Below are 10998 nucleotides of genomic sequence, written 5' to 3'. Positions count from 1 at the left end.
CACCACTGTTGATGTTGTCACAGTAATACAGAGTAAGTCTTGTCTTTGAGATAACTCGAGTTGTAAACTTGAAGGAGATTTATTTTGACAATTAAAAGAGTTGTCAGGTGTGGTAACAACATCCATGGCAGCATGCTTTCATCAAAATACCCTTGGGATCAGCCTATTTCTTGATGGTGAGTTGTCTCATTTTAGGAGTGAGATAAGTCTCATGCAGTATGCCAACGCTCATCCCGCCCCACTCACTGCTGGGTCAGTGGTAGATACATTTTTTTTGTTGTAAGATTGCCAACCAGACGGCTGAATCTCGCTGTCTCGTTGTTGCTGGCATATGGCCGTCATCTTCCGCCTCACTTGGCAGGTGGCCGCTTCTACGAGCGGAATGAGATAAAAGTGTGTAGAGGTCAACCTCCCTTGGAATGAAAGCATTTTGGTGGCGCATGGACACATCTCCAATCTCTGTATTGAGTATATCCTGCACTCCCGTCTTGCTTGCCTGTGCTTGGGTCCACCGTGCTTGCCTGCACACCACCACAAACAGCCAAATATGACAATCATGTTAATTAGCTCCATTATTTCAGAACAAATGTGCAGAAGTCCAGAATGGCTTGCTCACAGGCACATCATCAGGATTGGGGCAGATAAATATTTTTGTTAGATTTCCAATTTGTTGGGTGGGCAGGCACTACAAACATCTATACATTAAAAAGTCAATTTTCCATAATGACCCCTTTAATAGATGTATCGACTTTTGCACAGTTAATAAATTACAATTCAACTGCATGTTAAACTCTCCTCCCCCCATGCAGCAGTGCACAAAAGAGCCAAACTGAAACTAAACTACTATCGATATTATAGTGCCAGTGTAGATCCAATATCAGTATTGACTTGGTATTGATAATATGAATACTTGGATCGATCTATCCTCCGCTAGTGGTTGGAATTGTTAATAATTGTGTCTCGCTACTAAGTTTGTCACAACGTTCCACACTCACAAGTTATTCATGTAGAACAAACATATAGAGATGTTTTTGTTATGACTGCATTTTTGGTTGGGTCATAAGTTACTATGTATGTATATATGTATGTATTAGCCACTCTTAGTGTGTCTAGTCATGCAGTTACCATGTCAGATATGATGATAATCTGGTCAATTGCTATGTGCCTATATTACTTATGCTTAGTTTGTCTAGTCAGTCTTATTTGATCAAATAGGCCTTTTATTTGTCATACAGAATTGTGCATTACCTTAGCGAGAGTTACTGAATGACACATTTGTCAGTTCGTTGAGGTTCCTTAGCCAAGGTTTCTCTCAGCCCGTCGACATTTCCTTAACCCTATTCTTACATCCCTGTGCTGTGTGCTGTGTGGTTGCTTCCACAAATCCAGCCCTGCTCTCTTAATTGAGGTTTCTCCATGGCATTCCTAGTCCAGCCATGAGACAGGGGATCTAGGTCATCCCCAGGGCCTACAGCCCGTGGGACATGCCCGGAACACCTCTCAAGGGAGGGGTCCACGAGGCATCTTGCCTGCTGCCTTTAAAGGGGTGGTGGTGAGGCCCCTCTTTTTATTTTAACGATCTTAATAATTTGAGTCCGGTATCTAAATTTACCATTCGATTCGATTTGATTTTAGGCCCATTGCTTTTTAACCTATACATGTACCCTCTTGTTGGTAAATGGTACTTCATTTATATAGCGCTTTTCCACCTTACAAGGCCCTCAAAGCGCTTTACATTCAACTACTTATTCATGTAATGATGATGATGCATCAGGAGCAACTGGGGGTTCAGTACCTTGCTCAAGGATACTTTGACGCGGTCACAATGGCATGGGATTGAACCCACAATCTCTGGGTTTGGAGATGACCACTTTACCACTGATCCACGCTGCCCCAATTGGTGTCATCAGGAGACATGGAGTCAATTTTGTTGTACATCATGTCTCCTGGTGACACAAGGCCAATGGACACACTTTTTAACTGTATCTTAGATGTCAAATCCTGGATGGTAGAAATCTTTCTCGCTTAACCAGGACAAAACTGAAGTTTTAGTCATTGGTCCTGAGGCACAGAGAGAGAGAAACTTTTACCCAAATTACAGTTACTGTCTTTTAATCCATCCACTCAAGTGAAAGACTTGGGCGTGATTTTACTCTGAGCTGACTTTTATTCCACACATTTACAAATACGTTCTATTTTAAATTGTGTACGTGTCCCAAAGACGTATTTATCTGTTTTTAAAAATTAATTTTTATTTTTTTTAAATGCTAGATCATACAGAAGGCTTTGATGCAGCCTCTCAACTGCAAAGAACGGTTGATGGTAGTTATATTAAACGACCAGCAGGTGACAGCAGAGCAAAAGAGATCAACCAGGGCCATGTTGAAAAAAAGCTCATTTACTCACATTTCTAAATAGATTTGTGAATAATGATGAAACTTAGCTATATTCTAATGCCAATTGCTGCAAAACGAAAACAGATAGAAATATATATTTTTTATTGATGAAAGAAGAGACTAATCTTTCTTTTGGTAGGTTAGATGTTTTTATAGCAATATAACACAATATTCTGTGAGTCTTGCAATATCAGTCAAAATCCAGTAAAACAGCTGGGAGTAAAGGGGGTTGCTTCAGTAAAAATGGCTGGGAGTGAGTGAGTTAAGATGTGGTTGGCCAGATGTGGCCACCAGGCCTTCAGTTTGATGCCTGTGCCATACACAATGCAGCATGCTGTGCTTTTACAGAGGTAGCACCGCCATAGTAGTGTTGATCTTGTGAACATAAAAAATAGCTTTCTTTTGGAGGGTGAATCAATGATAGTTAAGCTATCAAATATAATCAAGAGTAATTATGGTGTTGCAAACTGTCAGAGGGCACAATATCCTCGGAGTAGTCTCTGCAGTGGAAGGTCAGGGGAAATTCAGTACATTATAGGTACAAATTTTTGACAATTTGCTAGTTTTTTCTTCTTCTTTTTTTTAAACACCTCACTAAACCATTCATAATAACAGCATTTTATAGAAGTTTGTGGGCCTTTACTATCCACTATAAATCTCATAGTTACTGAGCTGACTTGCAAAATATCATATTTCTCTCCCTTATTGGATTATTTTGTCCATGTTTTAATAAAGTACAGTCAAGGTACACTAAATCTCGACAAGAACGCATGTGCACGCACACTCGCACATACAAATTCAGTTCATGTGTTTGCGATTTTGATCCACATCTTTTGACTGTTTGCGAATTCTTCATTATGGTTGCATTACAGTGCATTTAATCGTTGCTGCTACAACTGTTTTTGTATTGAGCCCAACACTATAGAAGACTAATTACTTCACGGTAAGTCATAACAACAACAAGCTTACTGCTAAAACAGAATACGAAATGGGATAGCAAGTAAAAAAACAAATCTAGAGCTTTTGAGACTTAAAAAAAGGAATGAGGCTCTACATTTCAAAAACATTGTGGTGAAGGACTGTGGAATTTAGGCAGTATTTGTTTCTAATCCTGAATAATGAGCTTCAAAGAAGTGTGTGTGTGTGTGGGGGGGTTCTTCCTTGACAATATGCAGGCAGGAAAGCTCATGGGGGAAAAAAGCTACCTTTTATGCCCACTGATGAACAGTAAACCAAAAGCAAAGAGTAAGAAGAGTACGCCCTTCAGTTGGATTGTTTGACTCCTGTGAGGATTACTGACCGAAAAAGTGTGTTGCTTCACATGAAGTAATTCCCTTTTGTTCTTATTCTTCTATTGCTTACTCATTCCCAATTTAGCCAAATTATACCATACAAGCATATCTGACTGCATTTTTATACATCACAATACTCAATGATTTATTCTTGTGAACACATCTATTCTGAGATGAGTTGATGTCAGGTTTCAGAGTTCCTTCCTCCCCTTTTTACCTAAGGTGCTCCATGCTGCCTCATGGGTCCATTATTAAAACTTCAGATGGTTTTACGGTTTTATTTTATTGATTTGACATTGGTTGTCCCCGTCAATTGCATTGTACATTACATTCCTCGAAAATCGGCTGGGCAGGCTCTGCAACACTCCTCAATTTCATTTTAAAGAAATTTATTTTCAAGTTTAGATTACTTTAAATTCATGTAAGCAGCCCAGTTAATATTTGAACAAGAATTGACATGTAAAATTCAGCCTGCAGGTCAGGTTTAATCGCCCATAAAACACCACAAATCATTTAATGTAATATTAGCAATGTGTGCATCCCTCATTGTCATCTGTAAATGAACCTCAACAGACATAGCTATAAGATGTGCATCCGAAACGTGAGGGAGTATCTTCACTTGCTAGTGGGAATCGTTGAACTGCCATTATGGCACGATCATGCCAGTAGGTTTATGACATTGCTCAGAGCCTGACTAGGGCTGTGTAAATGAGCCCTATTGGCAACATACAACACCCAGGTGGACTCTTCAGAACTCAACTGTGCATTAATATGGAACCGACTTCAGTCAGCAATATGGTTGCAATATAGTTTCAATAAGAAGGGCCAAGAGTATTGTTGAAGATTCATATGCCTTTGAGAAATGTCCGTTGTGTACCGTAACGCATGATAAACACCAAACACACGATAACACAAGCCAGGACATTGTTATGGACAGAGTAGTTGGTTACAATATACAATCTTAACAGTTTAGTAAGTAACTACGGAAGCGTATTGCATTCACTTGGAAACAAACCTCCTGTTTTTCTGACAATTTTTTTTGGGTTGCTTTGTTTTATTGAGTATTTTTTTTTTCTGTTTTTCTGAATGCTTTTTCAGTTTTACAGAATTTTGTCAGAAAAACAGAAAAAAAATATTCAGAAAAACGGGAAATTTAAAAAAAAAAAAACAGGAAAACATTTATTCAAAAAAACAGAAAAAAAAATATTCCGAAATACAGAGCTGGTGTTCTGTTTTTCGGAGTAATTTTTTTTTGACCTCTGAACTCCAATTGACTGCAGACACGCTAATAGCGGAAGCGGACACTTTCCCGCGTACCTCCAACGTACTTTCTGGCTCAGTTGAGGTAAGGCATGTACCTTAATTAGTAACACACTCACTATTATTAATGTCTTAGTGTAAGGTAGGTATATAATTGTATGTTATGGAGCATGCAAGTACACGTACATATCATTCGATCGGCATGATTTTAGTAAGCTAACAGTTTGCTTAAACAATACCCAGCGGGATTCAGGCGGGATTCCCGCTGGGCATTGATCATCCTTCACTTGACAAAAGTAGAACGAGCCATTCGTCATAACGTCGTTTATATGCAAGTACAGTATGCACTACTACGCTCCCGTACCTTAGGTAGAACGAGCCATATGTAGGCTACGTCGTAACGTTATATGCTAAATATACGCAAACACTATGCTTAACGAGATAACGTCTTTAGGGTGACCATATTCCCATTTCCACAAAAAAAGGCCCCGGCCTTGAAATTGTGGTACCAGTCGCAGCTACACAGTGTACTTCACCTCCTATAAGTCACATAATGCCAACCGGACATTTTCATGAATTTATGAAAGGTCTGTCCTCCCAAAAAGGACACATTTGGTCATCCGAGATAACGTTAATTATAATTATGGCTCATATGAGAATCGTAACATATTGTTTAGCACGGGACACCTGTTTTAAGGATGTAACGATGAGGAAGGTAGTGTTTGTAGTGCTAGCTGCAATGGCTGCATCATCAACCCCTGGCCTCCCACAAGATGATGGTCTGTGGGCATTTTTACGCAACGGAGGTGTTCCTGAGGAGCGCATTCAGAAAATGCAGCAGGATCATGTAAGTCACAGGAAATGTTTTCCTGCAAAGCTACATGTAGTATTTTGTCTCAAGTATATTTTAATATTTAACTGAATTTCTTTTCTTTTTTATACACCTATACATATAGCTGACCACATGTGACTCCAGAGGTTCGAATATTTATATTTGTTAATTGTCCCTTCCAACAATGCAGCTTGATGTAGACATCACTGCTATACAAATATACAAATGAATATACAAACTATTTGCTTTTTTTCCCTTTTTTATTTATTTTTTACAGGATTGGTTTTAAATATCACGTTTTAAAATTATTTTATGACGTATTTTCAGAACAGATATACAGTATGTGAAGTGTTCAGTACTATCAAAGTAAGACTAAGGGTCATCATTGCATTTTTCCAGTATAGGAATGTGTAACAAATTAATCACGCTTGATAACTTAGAGATGCACTGTAGACATCATGGTCATGCAAATTACATACATGGTGTAAGAACAGTTAGAACAACACGTTCACCATCATGCTAAAGTAACTACAGGTGCAACAATTAGTTGAGGGGTTATCACTTATCAATTTAAACAGTTATTATGAGAATTTTTTTTAACTTAAAATGGTCCAAATCTTGTTATTTCAACAGTTAATAATCAATGATTTCTAATAGTCTTCCATTAACGCAGACTGATTGGCTTTGCGCTTAATCAAAGTACTCTCACACATCTGTCAGCACGTCAGCCATGCCCCACCATTCGTACACACGCACTCACACATATGACGAAGACAACCCAAAGGGGACAACAATATTACCAGCACCTGACTAAATACACATTTTTTGTTTTCATGAACAAAAGCAATTGTTAGGTCTCGTTAACTGGCCTGTCATTTCTGTTAGGTATCATTTTCTATTATGGTTTGATAAAGCAAAAATCGTTTTTTTTTTTTAAGAGCTAAGTATTGTTCATTCGGTAATGTCATCATTATTGCTCTCTTTTTTATTATTATTAGTATTTTGTATTTGGATGAGTATGTGTATGTGCGTGTGAGTGTGTGTGTATTCATTAGTTCACCAAAAACCTATTAAAAAAATCCCATACCGTTCACCTAAACCGAACACCGCCGTCAGGAGACCCGAGGAAGGACCAAAGAAAGGAAAGTGAAATCCAGCACCAACCAGACACCCACCGAAAGTGAAATCCAGCACCAACCAGACACCCACCGGGCCACCAACCAGAGCTCCCCACCAACCCCAGAAACATCCAAACTCCAACAAATCAGGGAGACCCCAAGAGACCAAAGGAGAGACAGAGGAAAGGAAGGAAGGACAGACGAAGCAGAGTGAGATCCACAGACACCAGCCTCCACCAATTCAATGACCTGAGGGAGAAGCAGATTGTGTCTGAGTTTCGATAGATGCTGGTGTGGTGGATCTGGCATGCATGAAAATCTCCACCAAAGAGGGGAGCCGTCGACCCCTGCCAGGACAGAGCAAGCACAACACCTCAGGGCCTCCCAGGCCGCAACAGCGCCAAAGGACGACCCCCGGGCCCCGCCAGGGCCACCGGCCGGAGAGCAAACCCAGAAACCCGGAGCGCCCCCCACCCCAACACGGCCCGCGCCCCCAACCCAACGCAGCAGGACGGGGCACTGCAGGCCCGCCAGGCACCCCACCGGTCCACAGCCCCCGCTCCCCCCACGACCCCATCCACCCCCCGCCATCCACCCCAACCCAACCCCAGCCGCCCCCAGTTTTTGTATTGTTTCATACTGTCTATTGTGTTATCATCTGCACTGATGGTTGGCTGTCTTGCCCATAAGTAAATAGTCTTGGACATAAAGTTTCAGATTTTCATGTCTAATGTATATATTTGTATTTGTATTTGTTTTTTATTGTAGATTGACAGCTCAATAATTGGAGAAATGAATGATGCTGCTTTGGCGTCTTACATTCCAGTCTATGGTGACAGGATTGCCACAAGACGTTTCTCTATGGAAAAACGAAGAAGAGGTGAAGATGATACAAGAAGACTTTCCCTGTTAAAAAAAACGTACTAAAAAAATGGGCACAATGAGCAACAAAGTCTGTGATCAAGGTTTTGAGGGGGAGAATACAGTGCAACCACAAAATGTGCATCTAAAAAATAACAAGAGAGCCTGGAAGACAACCAGAAAAATAGAATTAGGATGGATACATGACAACAGACAAGTCAGAAAACGCAGTGGTGGAGGAACCAGAGTTGTTGATATTAACAAGAATGACACTAAGATTGAGATTCTGTCACAAGCTAAACAACAGTTTTCCCCTAATGAGAAGTCAATAATGGGAACGTAGGAAGAGGTCAGTCATGACATAGTTGACTTTCAGGAAGCACAAGTTGATGAGGATGTTAGTGTGCGCGACTATTATGACATACACAAATTTGGTTTATTAAGATTTTATTTGTTTACAAAGACCATAACTGGTGAAGCTGACCCAGAAGAAGTAGCTGAAGTAGTGATAGATGAGCAACATGACAACACGACAGAATGTGGACAAGAGAAAGACACCATGGAAGAGGTGGAGCAGCAGACACAGAAAAGACATGACAGTGAAAGTCCAATACGCAAAGTCGAAGATGATGATCTGAGCACTGCCACAATGTCAGCTGTTGTCTCTACTGCATCTGTTCAGATTATTGATCTTTCATCTTTGTGTGATACATCAGTTGTCAGTTTTGGCCCTTTGGCAGGTGGTCCATTTTTCGGTGATCTTGATGATACACTCATACATGAGCCAAACCTTGCAATAGAAGATTGTTAACATTATTAATATTGTTTTACTGTTTCGATTGATATTTTAACCGTTTTTGATTTTAGTTAGAGCTGTGTAATAATAAGACAACAGTTAATTCATATGTTATTCAATCTATAGTCCATTGTTCTCTTGTCTGGGAAAGGAATGTCTAGTAAGGTTTCTGAGTTATCTAAATGAGGAATGTTTGGAAGTGCACGCAGAGGTCTGTCCATAAATTACCTGGTCCAGGAGGTGCCGGGACCAATTGTTTACCCACATCTGGAGTGGACTAAGATAGGAACTGAAGTTTTATTATCTATTTGTGTATTTCACTCTGCCGACAGGACAGGATGACAGGGGGAGAGTATTTTTTTGTAAACACTGCTTTTGTATAAGTGAGGAGGAGCGGAGAGAGAAAGGCACATTTTGAGATCACTTCTGATTCAGCAAGGGTCCGAAGTGGCTTTAGAAATTTCTAAATAATAAAGCTTGCAAGAAACCTCTTCACGAGATCTCAACTTTGAGTTTTATTTCAACACGCAAGACAACAGAGATTGGTTTTCTAACAAGATGAACAAATGTGCATCCCCACCTACTCCTCAAATCCTGCCTATGAAGTTGTACATGTGAATGTGAAACTTCACAGAGTAACGCTCCTTGATGAACTGATTGCCCAGTTCAAGGATGAAGCAATGATGACCTACTCTGTGAAATACAGCTTCATTGATGAAATGGGGGCAGATGCTGATGGCGTGTCCAGAGATGTATACGCTGCCTTCTGGACAGAATTCCTAGACTGTGCAGCTGAAGGTGCAGATGTAAGGGTGCCATCACTCTCTGCAAAATGGCAAGAGGAGGAATGGAGGTCTGTTGGTAGGATATTGGCCAAGGGACTGGAGGACCATGGGTATTTCCCATTTCGGCTGGCACAAGCTTTTACAGCAGCAGTTGCATTTGGTGAACATTCTGTTTCATGTGATGTACTGTTTGACTCCCTGATGCTGTATCTTAGTCAGTCTGAGCGTGACCTCTTGTCCACTGCTTTGCAAGAGGCTGTTGTTGGTGAAGATGAGGAAGACTTTATAGATCTTATGGATCGCATGGGTGTAGAACAATACCAAAAAAAGATAACCTGAGAGCTATGCTTATTCAGGTCGCCCACAAGCAGCTCATTCAGAAACCAAAGTATGCACTTGATAATATCTCAGAGGTTGCAGGGCCAATACTTAGGGAATTTTTCCCCAATGTACCGGATATGAAGAAGCTGTATGACAACATTAAACCAACAACACGGATGGTGATTAAGATGTTAACAGCTTCTCCAGATACTGCAGCAGAGAACCAAAGTTTGCAATTTTTACATCAGTACATAAGGGCATTGGATGAAACTGGTCTCAGAAAGCTGATGAGATTTCTGACTGGGTCTGATGTTATTTGTGTTAAACTAATTCAAGTCATTTTCAACTCTTTGGACGGATTAGCACGGCGGCTTATTGCCCATACTTGTGGCCCAACTGTGGAGCTGCCATCAACCTATAACAGCTACCCTGAGCTTCGAGCTGAAATGGAGGCTATATTGTCCAGCAACTCTCTTGCAATGGACATTGCTTAAGAGTGATGTTCACACGTTTCTCTTCCACAGCCATATGAGCAATGCATGTTTGGAATTTTTGAATGTGGGATAGAGAATGTTAAGAAAGATTTGTTCAGTTCAAGAGTTCTGTGATTAGTGCCAAAACAGTAACATACACAGATTTACTGAGACCGTTTTTGTTATCAGAGGATGTAAATAGTCTATTGCTGGCATCAAGTGGAAACCTCCTGTCCAAATTTGGTGATTTTACAATTTTTCACAAATTTTATATTATTGGTTAGTCCCCAGGTATTTTAACAATTGATTGACCAATCTAAAGTGTTGCGTGCTGCTTTTAAGAATGCAATGATAATGGCTTTGGAGTTGTGTGGATTCCACCCGATGCCAGCAAAATATGACTACCTCTGGGGCTGTGTGATAAGCAAGCATTGGTTAGTTGACTTATTATTTTGGATACTTTATCAGTAGGCAATAACACACTTTTGTTTTCAGTCTAGGATGAGAATTAAAAATACCTCTTATATTTTCCACTGTTAACTCTTTGACTGCCATAAACGTTATAAAACGTTTAGCATAAACCTAGGGAAGGACGCCGAGGACGTTAAAAGACGTCCCCTATGTTTGTTTTTTTTTTTTTCAAAAACGGGTGCAGGAAAGCCTTGGGCAGCTGTGCTGAAAGTATCAGGCAGATATGATTAGTCAAAGACTCGTTTTGGCCCCTAGAGGGCAGCGATGACTCTCTTTGCACAAGGTTGGATGGGCCGCCCACCGTGGGCGTCAGTAGAAGACGTGAGGCGGAGCTAGAGTGTTGAGGAGACAATGGCTGATCCAAGCCACAATGGCTTGACCAAGCAACCGGTT

The 10998-nt window shown here is 40.5% G+C and overlaps 1 pseudogene; it reads left to right on the top strand.

The window, feature by feature from the left end:
- The first annotated feature begins 5687 nt into the window (after positions 1-5687).
- LOC147168034 (uncharacterized) lies at positions 5688-10155 on the top strand (annotated as a pseudogene).
- The last annotated feature ends 843 nt before the right edge of the window (positions 10156-10998 follow it).

The sequence above is a fragment of the Leptonotus elevatus genome, chromosome 9 (assembly GCF_054856555.1).
Source record: "Leptonotus elevatus isolate MCC_2025b chromosome 9, RoL_Lele_1.0, whole genome shotgun sequence".
Taxonomy (NCBI): Eukaryota; Metazoa; Chordata; class Actinopteri; order Syngnathiformes; family Syngnathidae; genus Leptonotus; species Leptonotus elevatus.
The sequence above is the reverse complement of the archived record's forward strand: the minus strand, read 5'-3'. Positions and strand labels throughout refer to the sequence as shown.